The 11,699-nt window shown below is 37.9% G+C and overlaps 1 protein-coding gene across 1 annotated transcript in view; it reads right to left on the bottom strand.

Annotated features, from left to right (window-relative positions):
- The window catches only part of cpne5b (copine Vb), a 210,742-nt gene that overhangs the window by 10,845 nt on the left and 188,198 nt on the right, over positions 1 to 11,699 (bottom strand).

Here is an 11,699-nt window from a genome sequence, read left to right as displayed (position 1 = left end):
TGGATGGATGGATGGATGGATGGATGGCTGGATGGATGGCTGGATGGATGGATGGATGGATGGATGGATGGATGGATGGATGGATGGATGGATGGATAGATAGATAGATAGATAAACAATAAATTCAAAAGAGAGACATTACCGTCAATTTGACATATTCAAAAGATTCTGTGAAAATGGCATTTACTCTAAAAATGCTGTTCAGTCAAAGTATTTCAGTGATTCAGAGATAAATAAAACAAACAACTTGCAACTTGTTGCAAACAAGTTATATGGGTTGAATTTAAAGATAATAAATTGAGTAATGTTCAGCTTAATTTGTTTAAATTCAGACCAAATAAATTGTTTATAACCACTTAACTTAAAAAAATGAGTAAATCCAAGAAATCATCTTTGAATTTTTTTTTTCAGTGAAGATGCTGATGTGGATGAAATTAGTGATTGACTTTTAAAGGGGTGGTCTACTACAATATCATATTTTAAACTTTAGTTGATGTGTAATGTAGCTGTGTGAACATAAACAACATCTCTGAATTGCTCACAGTTCAATGCAAAGGGAGACATTTGCTTTTACAGAGTTAGCTTAGCAAAGCCTAGCGAACAAAGTTTGGGGACTACAAAAAAATAGATCCGGGCTAATGAAATCATAAATCCTTCACAAATGCGCATCACCCTGCACAGCCAAGGAGCGTAATATTATAGCAGAGAAAGCTCAAATTGACATTTTCCCTCTGATTCAGGCTCGAACTGATACGGCTAACAGCTACACTGACTGACGGTGTTTACACAGCGCAAAAGCGCGTGCTTGTGGAGGCATGACGCTTTTCCTGGTGACGTGGCGCCCATCTGTGAATCACAGCACATTATGTTAGCTGACCAATCAGAGCCTCTTGAGAGCGAGCCTTTTGGAGGATCTAGGAAATATGATAGTCGTTTCATGTTAGCTGAGTAGCTGTATATAATCAAAGTAAGATATATGAAAAAACAACATGATTTTCTACAAATGAAGCATGAACACACAATGCTTTGCATCTTATAAACCCAACCAATCCTTAAAAATACACTCTGGACCACCCCTTTCACTGATTTGTTTAGCATTCTTTATATTGCAGTTTATTAAATATTATTCAATGACTTATACGTTGTATAAATAATAGTAGTCATTAATAAATAGCAGAACATTGTGGCATTCAGTGTTATAATCCTGAATATTATATATATTATATATTTCTATATTATACATGAACATTGGAAAAGCAATCTAATCTAATCGAACGTTCTGGAGGGTGAGCAGAAGGAGAGGGAGGCGGAGCCAGAATGATCACCACGGCAACCGCTTCAGCCTTCTTTGCCGCTTCCCTTTCAGAAATGTTGGACATATGAGAAAATGCCCATGAAAGCAAACACTCATCCTCTTGTTTATTCACCTTCTGCATTATTTGTGTGCCCTCTATGATGAGACCACACAAAGTTCAGCTGTTTACACCACAACATGCAGAATAACACAAGTACATCTGGCATAAACAAACTTATAGCTGATATAATAGGAAAAATATAAATTATAATGTAAACTGAGCCATAATAGTTTATTAACCCCTTAAATGTTGCCCCCACTTTCTAAACATAGACTCGAAAATGACGTTCAACTTAAATGAATGCTAATCTTAAGATTGAAGCTTGGTCTTATTTTAAAGAAGACAGATGTCAGATGGTAGCTGAAAGTGAAAAATAAAAAGTTGAACAAAACAAAAGTTATGAGCTGCGTTTATGAAAACATATTATGCAAATTATATTCCAAATTTAAAGCTGATATTTAAAAAAAAAGAGCTTTCAGTATGATTTTGTTTAGCGGCAGTACCAATCATGACCATACAGTTTACATTAGTGACTATAAGAGGGCGCCTCTATTTCTGAGAACACTACCTGACAAAAGTCTTGTCGCCTATGGAAATTTTAGGAACAACCAATAATAACTTGACTTCTAGTTGATCATTTGGTATCAGAAGTGGCTTATATGAAAGGCAAAGGCCTCTAGATTACGCTTATTTTACCACAATAAAATATGATCATGCCTTGATTTTAAATTACTTCATTAGGACAGTAAGGTCTGACTTTGCTTAGACTAAAGTCTGGTCACTGAACCTTCAATAATGTCCAGTATAGAATATGTGGTCATGCTGCAGTGGAAACAGAATGAATATTGTGTCTGACTCCATCATGAGCTTGGAGGACTGCATCCATACATCTCTGCAATGACTCAAATCACTGATTAATAAAGTCATCTGGAATGGCAAAGAAAGCGTTCTTGCAGGACTCCCAGAGTTCATCAAGAGTCTTTGGATTCATCTTCAATGCCTCCTCCTTCATCTTACCCCAGACATGCTCAATAATGTTCATGTCTGGTCACTGGGATGGCCAATCCTGGAGCACCTTGACCATCTTTGCTTTCAGGAACTTTGATGTGGAGGCTGAAGTATGAGAAGGAGCGCTATCCTGCTGGAGAATTTGCCCTCTCCTGTGGTTTGTAATGTAATGGGCAGCACAAATGTCTTGATACCTCAGGCTGTTGATGAATTTGAAATTTTTCCCTCAAACTTGACTGATTTCTGTGAGAATCTTGGGTCCATGAGAGTTCCAGTAGGTCTTCTGCAGTATTTGTGATGATTGGGATGCAGTTCAAGAGAGGATTCTGGGGAAAAATCGACCTTCTGCCTCTTTTCCAAATGATCAACTAGAAGTCAAGTTATTATTTGTAGGTCTTACAACTGGGATCGACAACAAAACCTTTGTCAGGTAGTAAATGTTTTGATTAATTTATATATATATTAGAATATATACACACACACATATATATATATATATATATATATATATATATATATATATATATATATATATATATATATATATATATATATATATATATATATATATATATATATATACTTTTTATGACAATATGTGTACAGTAGACATAAAATTCTAATGCATTATGGGCGGTGGTGGTATTTTCTTTTACTTGTGTATTGCTGTAGCAAAGTATTGCTTTAAGAGTAACCTAGTTGTAATTGAATAAATAACTGTTGCTCAGTAATGTCTCAGTATCTAGTTTACAGATCTTTTTCCCTCCAAGCTAAAAGTGTTTTTGAAAGTGATCATTTTTAAGCTCTATTTCCTGCGCCTGCAGCCGAAAAATAATAATACCATGTCTCCTACGAGATGTTCTGTAATAAAAATGTTCGTCTTTCTCCTCTGACAGGCTCGGAGACCAAATCTTCATTTTCCGCTCCACAGAAAACAACAACAAATAGACCGTTACTGACAACGAGTGCAAGGTTTCTCCATCTTATAGAATCTTAAAACAGTTTACAGCGGTCCTGTCAGAAATAAATCGGAAGCCTGACCCATTTATGCCACTGAGTTCTGTCTTGATTGACGCCAATATATATGAACACAAGCTTTAGAAACAAAGACGGATTCTCTGGCGCCACAAATCACCTGCGCTGTTTCTTTACAACTAAATCCGTGTGTTCACATGCTGACAGCATTATTATCTGCTCTGGAGAGAGAGCTAATGTATTGTCATCAGTGCCCAGCTGCTGTAGGAAATTATTGTTACGCTGTGAAAAGAACGAGATTTAATTTAAAGGAACAGTTTGGCTAACAATGACAATTGTGTTATTATTTACTCACCCATTCATGTCATTCTAAAACAATATGCTATTAGTGGCACACAAAGAGAGATTTCTAGTACTGTAGCATTTTTTTAAGTGAACCAAAATAAGTAGGGAAGAATTGCTAAAACTGCTTGGAAAAATGCGTACACCTTGCTAGTAAAGCATTAATTTTCAATGATTGGACACAAGACTTTAAGGGGGACCTATTATGCCCCTTTTTACAAGATGTAAAATAAGGCCCCGTTTACATGAATACGTTTTAGTTTTAAAACGCATTACATCGCTGGTTCGAGTCCTGGCTATATATTTATATATGGAGCTTTCATGTTCTCCCCGTGTTGGTGTGGGTTTTCTCCAGGTCAGAGTTTTCCAACCCTGTTCCTGGAGGCACACCAACAGTACATATTTTGGATGTCTCCGTTATCTGACCCATTAACTTCAGGTGTTGGAGTCTCTTCTGATGTTATGATAAGTTGATTCAGGTGTGTTTGATCAGGGAGAGGTTGAAAATGTGGACTGTTGGTGTGCCTTCAGGAACAGGGTTGGGAAACGCTGCTCCAGGTGCTCCGGTTTCCAGAGTGTTTATTTTATTTTTACATTACAGCCTTATTCCAAAATGGATTAAATTCATTCAATTCCTCAAAATTCTACACACAAAACCCCATAATGACAATGTGATAAAAGAATTTTTGAAATTGTTGCAAATTTATTAAAAATAAAACACCTAAAAATGACATGTACATCAGTATTCACAGCCTTTGCCGTGAAGCTCTAAATTGAGCTCAGGTGCATTACACCTGTCTATATAAGGTCCCAGGGTTGACAGTGCATGTCAAAGCACAAATCAAGCATGAAGACAAAGAAATTGTCTGTAGACCTCCAAGACATGATTGTCTTGAGGCACAAGGCTGGGTAAGGTTACAGAAACATTTCTGCTACTCTTAAACTTCCAATGAGCACAGTGGCCTCCATCATCCGTAAGTGGAAGATGTTTGGAACCACCAGACTCTCCCTAGAGATGGCCGGCCATCTGAGCTGAGTGATCGGGGGAGAAGGGCCTTAGTCAGGGAGGTGATTAATAACCCGATGGTCACTCTGTCTGAGCTCCAGCGTTCTTCTTTGGAGAGAGGAGAACCTTTCAGAAGGACAACCATCTGTGCAGCAATCCACCAATCAGGCCTGTATGGTAGAGTGGCCAGACGGAAGACACTTCACTGCTGGAATTTGCCAAAAGGCATCTGAAGGACTCTCAGACCATCAGAAACTAAATTCTCTGCTCTGATGAGACTCAAATTGAACTCTTTGGAGTAAATGCCAGGCGTCACGTTTGGAGAAAACCAGGCAGCGCTCATCACCAGGCTAATACCATCCCTACAGTGAAGCATGGTGGTGGCAGCATCATGCTGTGGGGATGTTTCTCAGCAGCAGGAACTGGAAGACTAGTCAGGATAGAGGGAAAGATGAATGCAGCGATGTACAGAGACATCTTGAAGGAAACCCTGCTTCAGAGTGCTCTTGACTCGAGACTGGGGCGACGGTTCATCTTCCAGCAGGACAATGACTCAAAGCACACCGCCAAAATATCAGTGGAATGGCTTCACAACAACTCTGTGAATGTCCTTGAGTGGCCCAGCCAGAGCCCAGACCTAAATCCTATTGAACATCTCTGGAGAGATCTGAAAATAGCTGTACACCGTCACTTCCCATCCAACCTGATAGAGCTTAAGAGGGACTGCAAAGAGGAATGGGCAAAAATTCTCAAAGACAGGTGTGCCAAGCTTGTGGCATCATATTCAAAAAGACTTGAGGCTGTAATCACTGCCAAAGGTGCATCTACAAAGTATTGAGCAAAGACTGCGAATACTTCTGTACATGTGATTTTTCAGCTTTTGTATTTTTAATAAATTTGCAACAATTTCAAAAACTATTTTTTCACATTGTCATTATAGGGAATTGTGTGTAGAATGTTGAGGAAATAAATGAATTTAATCCATTTTGGAATAAGGCTGTAACATAAATGTGGAAAAAGTGAAGCGCTATCAATACTTTCCGAATGCACTGTAAAGGCTTGTAGATTCCTTATGTGGAACATTAAGATGAGTACATAATGACAGAATAATAATCTCAGCGAACTATTCTTTTACGCCTTCAGCTTGTGAAGAAGAATATACTGTACAGATATTCTGCTCGCCGCCATGACAGACAGTTTGTGGCTGAACTAATGATGGCCATGCAGTAACGAAGAGCAGAAAAAGCAGGATGGTGTCAGAAATGGCACGAAACATTGTCAGAGTGTGACTGAAGACAGGAACTTCTATTAGGACTCTCATCAGTCACACAGCAAGCGGCCGCTTCAGTCTGACAGAGAGCCGTCTGATTAATGAATCCCGCTGTCCGTCATGCGGCTCATCAGATCTGATTGGCGGATGATGGACCTTTCGCATTCTGACTGGCTGATCACTCAGACCCGCCCACGTCCAACATGACAAATGTTGTTGTTTCTCATTATCATCCTCCGATTAGCCCTCACCCGTGCCTATTGTCAATGGTAATTACCATGTCAAATAAAAAAGCCTGCATGTCTTCGGCTGACAGATGGGAGGATTCCAGCTTTCAATGCTAATTATCTAAGACAGAAAATGAATATGCGCGGCTCATTAGAGACAGAAATAGTTAACTCAAACTGAACATGCATTGCTTTCTAAATGTGGAAAACTAAAGCAGAAATGGGACCTTGTGTGTTGTAACCCAATTGAGATTTGGGATGCTTGTAGGCTTTTCTCATTTGACTTCATAACAATTCGTATATGGCTGTTGAATGCTTGATTCTGATTGGCTGGTGAGCATTTTAAGGGGCCTTTCACACAGAATTTGTTACTTCCAGTGGTCCCACATTTTAATGTACAATTCCCGCTAATAATAAACCATTAATTATGACTTTTTACTCAATAAATAAACAATTAGGTGCTTATTAATAGTTAGTAAGGTAGTAGTTGGGTAGGTTTAGGGATGTAAGGTAAGATCATACTTTTATAAGTGCAAATAAACAGTTAATATCTTAATAATATGTAGGTTATAAGCCAGTAGTCAATGTTGTGAATCGTTACTTGAACTAAAGTATCACCATTACATGACTGTTGCACTCGCATCTCGCACATTAATGTCAGTTTCAAAGCAATTGACCAATCAGAAGAGCTCGTGGCGGGGCAATTGTTGCAAGCTTCTGTTTACAGAAAGTTGGCATGACAACTGTTTTATTTGATGGCAACATGGTGGAGGAAGTGCTTTTTTAAAACTGCCGCGTCTCCAAAAAATAATTAAAATAAAAAGAATTGAAAGTGACAACTAGATTATTTTATAATATTGTCTTTTTTTGGTGAACTATTCTTTTAAGAGACTACAATAAACATTTTATTACAGTCTATGGTTCAATGAAATAATATCATTCTTCCATATATAAATCTATATAGGAATGTATATATTAAATAATTTTGGTTTTTCCATAGATAATTCAGACAATCTGATATATATATATATATATATATATATATATATATATATATATATATATATATATATATATATATATATATATATATATATATATATATATATATATATATGTATATATATATATATACACACACACACACACAAATACTAACATACATACATACACTCACCGGTCAATTCATTAGGTACACCTTACTCAAAATACACCTATTCAAAATTGCCTTAATCCTTTGTTGCATTGATCGGATGTAAATCTCCTATTACACCACATCCCAAAGGTGCTCTATTGGATTGGGTTCTGGTGATTGTGGAGGCCATTTGAGTACTGTGAACTCATTGTCATGTTCAAGAAACCAGTCTGACATGATGTGTGTTATGCTGCAGGAAGTAGCCATCAGAAGATGGGTGCACTGTGGTCATAAAGGATGGTCAGCAACAATACTCAGGTCAGCATGGTCAGTAACAATACATGGTCAGCAACATCACATGGTCAGCAACAATACTCAGGTAGGCTGTGGCATTGACACGATGCTCAATTGCTACTAATGTGCCTAAAGTGTGCCAAGAAAATATCCCCCACACCATTACACCACCACTACCAGCCTGATCCATTGATACAAGGCAGGATGGATCCATGCTTTCATGTTGTTGACGCCAAATTCTGACCCGACCATCCGAATTTTGCAGCAGAAATGGAGACTCATCAGACCAGGCAACGTTTCTCCAATCTTCTATTGTCCAGTTTTGGTGAGCCTGTGTGAATTGTAGCCTCAGTTTCCTGTTCTTAGCTGACAGGAGTGGCACCCGGTGTGGTCTTCTGCTGCTGTAGTCCATCCGCCTCAAGGTTGGATGTGTTGTGTGTTCAGAGATGCTCTTCTGCAGACCTCGGTTGTATCGAGTGCTTATTTAAGTTACTGTTGCCTTTCTATCAGCTGGAACCAGTCTGGCCATTCTCCTCTGACCTCTGGCATCAACAAGGCATTTGCGCCCACAGACTGTTCTCTGTAAACCCTAGAGATGGTTGTGCGTAAAAATCCCAGTAGATCAGCAGTTTCTGACATACCCAGTTACTCACATACATACACTACATACATATATATACATATGGACATATATGAATACATAGGCCTACATAAAATTATAGCTAATATATTTGAAAAATGTGTACACATCTGTAATTTCAATAGTTGAAAAAATATAAACAGCTTTTTTGCAATATTTTAACATATATGATATATATATATATATATATATATATATATATATATATATATATATATATATATATATATATATATATATATACACATTTTAAGTGAAATCAAAATAAAATGTCCTTTATATAATTTGCATATATATATATATATATATATATATATATATATATATATATATATATATATATATATATATATATATATATATATATATATATATATATATATATATATATGAGATTTCTATGTGTTAGTAGAGCAAAATAGTTCTTTGATTTATTAAAATGCCTTTCCAACAAGTATTAATGGTTATTTCTAAGAACTTTTTTATTGGATGCTGTTTTGAGGAACAACAACAAAAAAGTGTTTCTATGTTATAGAAGCTATGAAAAAAAGAAAAAAGTAGACCAACTTTTGGATGCTGCACTTTTGTGGTGTTTAGCAAACATGCAGCACAAAGAAACATACAGTTTTCAGAAAACATATAGACATGTTGAGAAACGCTAAATATAACCGACATATGATGCAGAGCTGACAAATAAAAAGTGAAAACAATTCAGATGGGTTATATGCACAGAAGTGTTGTTCAGCCACTGTTGTCTACTGTCATCTTTACGGTGCACGTCCGTGTTTTATGAGGCGTAGCCTTGGACAGCGGGGGAGGTTTCAAAGATATTCTAAACAGCATTGTGGCAGATCACCTCCTGCACCTCTAAGTAAATATAGAAATCTGCAATATTACATAAAAAAAACTAAATTAGGAGAAATGCTGCTATATTAAAGGCATAAAAATACTATATTATGTTTGCAGATATTTAAGATATTTATTACAATGTTCTTTTTGCCTTCTTCTTTAATATAGCACTATATACACGCATATGCCACAGCACACAGATTGGCGAGGCTGTCAGCGGTGGTGGGAAGTGAAGGGATGCTGTCGAAACACCCTTCCATCAAACAGGCCTTCGGTGGGCGAATGTCCATTCCCCTACGACCAGTTTCTGAATGAACGAGGAGGACGAGAAGCAAACAGCTGCTTAGAGTAACAGCTTTTCTCATGAATGATGCATGCGTCTGTCCTTCTGAATCACAGCAGAGAAGTAGGTCAGTGTTTCTCTAAGGTTTCTGCTTCACATGCTGTTACTAAACATTAGCTGAACGTCACGCTTGCCCACAGTGGAGTAGATTACTTGTGAATAGTAATCAGTTACTGATAACAAGTTACAGGACAACATTTCATTTAGTCAAGAAATGAATCTTTTAGATTACATATACAGTTGAAGTCACAATTAGTAGCCCTCCTGTGAATTGTTCTTTAAATATTTAAAGAACAATAGATAACTTTCCCGACAATAGATAAGTTTCCCGAATCGTACCTGAGTGTCGCCTATTGGTGATTCTATGCTCTTTGACGTCCGTGCCTGTGTGAACAGCGCTTTTTTGAATTTACAGATAAATTTGCTCCGTAAATTTTACGGATATTTACCGGTATCACTGTGTGAAAGGGGCTTAGACATGAAGGTGAATGAATGAAACTGGCCTCAGAATATTTAAAGTCATTTTAAAATGTTATTTTTCTTATGTCAGCGTCAAACACGTCAACTTTGAATGAACGTTGAGCGACACTACTAATAAACTAGCATAGCATGTTGGAATAAAACATTCAATCTCTCAAAATCTCAGCAGAGGATCATTAAGTAACTGCACAAACAGCATCAGTGACAAAGTAACAAATGACAAATTCTCAAATTACTGTAATTGAGTAGTTTTTCTCAGAAATTGTAATTTACTAGGTATTTTTAAAAACGTGTACTTTTAAGGCTGATTTATACTTCTGCGTCAAGCGCATGCGTGTGCTCTGGCGCAGCCTTCGTGTGGTCGCATAGCCCTCGCCGTGGCCATAGCCGACGCGCACCTCTCAAAAAATGTAACTACACGTCGCAACGACACATAGCGCAAGCTCTGTGATTGGTCGGCTTGATAGTGCTGACGAGAGTGGGCGGGACCGAGAGATGCGTGAACAAGTGTCGAGTCCTGTGAAGGAGCTCCAGATGGAAACTTTTGTCTTGAGTTTACCTTATGATTAAAGTTGTTGCACGTCCGCCGGTTCCCGCCTCAGAATGAGCCAGTTTGAGCCACAAAACACCCACAAAGAAACTTGACACAGAGGACCATAAAAACCTACTGCCATCTAGCGTTTCAGACGTGTTATTGCAGAGCAACACAAACAGCGCGCAGAAGTATAAATGCACAGCAACTCGCAAGGCATGTGCCTTGGGTACCGCCGATCATTTGACGCAGAAGTATAAACCAGGCTTTGCTTTCCCTTGAGTATATTTTTTAGTGCTGTACAGTAGTGCGGTAATTTTACTTCACTACTTTCCTTCAACCTGCAGTGACTACTTTATTATTTTCTAGTCTATGGGGATTAAAAAATACAGTCCTGCGAGTCCTATCAAATCGCACATAGAAAGTGAATCCCATCATACCTTAAGACATGCAGCAAACTGTCTGGAAACATTAAAAGAGTCCAAAAAGATACTTCTCACCGGGGGTGCCCAAACTCGGTCCAGGAGGGCCAATGTCCTGCAGAGTTTACTGTAGCTCCCACTTGCCAGAAGCTTCGTAGAATACCTGGTAAAAGCTTGATTAGTCGGTTTCGGTTTGTCTAATTGTGGATGGAGCTAAAATCTGCAGGACACCGGCCCTCCATGATCGGTTTGGGCACCCCTGCTTTACATGCAATGACCCAGAGACTGTTTAGATTGCATGTCACTGATGAGAAGATGGCAGATGTCGACTGTATGATGACTGAAATGGCCTTAAACAATAATTAAATGCACTACAGAATGTTAGTAATACACACACACGCACAAATTACACGTACACGCATCAATCTTTCCCAACATAGCCCTCACTACTCTTGAGTACTTTTAAAAGGGTTACTTTTTACTCATACTTTGGGTAATATTTACAACAGATACTTTAACTCTACTTGGACTACATTTTTGGTCAAGTAATGGTACTGTTACCTGAGTATGACTTTCAGTACTCTTTCTATCACTGAACAGCATCAACAACCTCTTATTACTAGCCTGTCAATTCCAGTTGATTTCATCTGAGGCTATTTGTATACACTGGAAAGTGCACAGGAATATACGCTGTCATGATATGGACTATCATGTCTATGGGCAAAAACAGCCCCGAACATAATGAAAGGATAGTCAATTTGAACAAAACGCAAGGGTTGAAAAAACAACCAACAATGTTAAAGTTCTTTTAACACACAAAT

This window comes from Danio aesculapii, chromosome 11 (assembly GCF_903798145.1).
Source record: "Danio aesculapii chromosome 11, fDanAes4.1, whole genome shotgun sequence".
NCBI lineage: Eukaryota > Metazoa > Chordata > Actinopteri > Cypriniformes > Danionidae > Danio > Danio aesculapii.
The sequence above is the reverse complement of the archived record's forward strand: the minus strand, read 5'-3'. Positions and strand labels throughout refer to the sequence as shown.